The following is a 1,753-nucleotide window of genomic DNA, read 5'->3' on the forward strand; positions in this document are numbered from 1 at the left end:
GTTTTAAGCACTCAACAAGTTTATCCTTCACAATTACCAAAACACTACTCTCAAGAGATAGAATTGAGAAGAAAAAATTAGGAACTTTAAAAAACAAATGAAACTTTTCAGTTTAGCGGATTATGAAATGTAAAATTTGGTTGCGTTTAAAATTGGAAGACGGGAAGTATGGTTTATAGAGAAGGGAAAACTTTTTAGGAAATCACAATTAATTTGGAGCAATTGGATTTTGGAAAGAAAAAATCGATTGGTGGGGATTTAACTGAAACTAGTCGTTTAGAAAAACAAAATATAATTATTTAAATTCCTTTTCTTTCTTGAAATTCATTTTCTTTTATAAATTAATCCAAAAAATAAAAAAAAAAAACCATATATATGTCAAAAAAGACATCCATAATAAGGAGTCGACCACAACGACCGAATATGATTATCCTTCATGCATATAGGAATTACTAGATTACCCTAGTATAAGAAGATTCAAATCTAGTCCTTTTAGAACACAAAATAAAATAATATTAAAATCGTTTAACCTTATCATTTTTTATTAAATTCATTTCTTTTTAAGTCAATCCAAAAATAAAAAACATACATGTGTAAAAAAACTAGCGTTAGACACAAAATAAAATAATATTAAATTATTTTCCTTTTAAATTTCTTTTAATTTTCAATTTTTTTATTTAATCAATCAAAATCAAAAGAATTCAAATATGTTAATCTCTTAATGATCCACCATTTAACCAATATGTGCAATGTTCTACATTGCAATGGTCTATGTATATGTCACGTTATCCACCACGGATATATTTCTCTATAGATTTGTTTCGGTATATCGTCTTCGTTTTTAGCTCGCCGTTTGAGTGATTCAAGAGGGTGTTGGGGAATCGTTGTTCTGAGCTCTACACTTATGGACATATTAAATCACTAAGATTTTTCAAGTTAATTAAGAATTGATTTGTTTATCATCAAAACCTATTGCATTAATATTAATTAATTATCAGATCTTTAGATTATTTACGAGTTAACCGGCCAAAAAGCCAACCAACTCTCCCCTATTTTTATTGATGGACAAACCCTTCAAGAAAACATAGCTTGAAATACACATCGTAAACCTATATAACAAATTAAAATTCAATATCACAGTAAAGCTCATTCTTAAACATTCATCAAAAAAAAAAATAAATTCTGTCCCCTAATATACAATCCAAAATCATAAAACTTTAGCACTATTTTCTCTTAACTTCTCCCCCTTTGAATTATTTTCAAAAGAAAATAAGAAAGATTTAGTAATACATACAAATTCGTTTCCGCTTAAAACAGTGAACATCAAAGTTTTAGCCAACTCCGCTAAGAATTAACACATGTTTTCATTATCCGTCCCCTCAATCAAAATGTCTTCTAAAGATTAACTAAGTTAAATTTAAAGATCAAGAGGCATCTACAACGAATAAATTACCAGCTCAAGCTATTTTTGCTACAAAAAGTTTTCTTCATTAAATCTGACTTGGAGAAAGATATCCGCATAATTGATTATTACGAGCCTACCAAATTTCAAGAGATACATATTATATTTTGCCACTGTATCTCTAATAAAAGTGATGCGATAATATCAAATAATAGCACTATGTACTTTATCACAAACATATGGCACACTTGATCAACATTTCATAATCACAAATCAGTTCGCGAAGTTTTGTGTTTTTAATCCAAAAGAATTTGAGCACAACAAGATAGCAACTGCCAATATATTCCGCTT

This window comes from Benincasa hispida, chromosome 11 (genome assembly GCF_009727055.1).
Source record: "Benincasa hispida cultivar B227 chromosome 11, ASM972705v1, whole genome shotgun sequence".
Taxonomy (NCBI): Eukaryota; Viridiplantae; Streptophyta; class Magnoliopsida; order Cucurbitales; family Cucurbitaceae; genus Benincasa; species Benincasa hispida.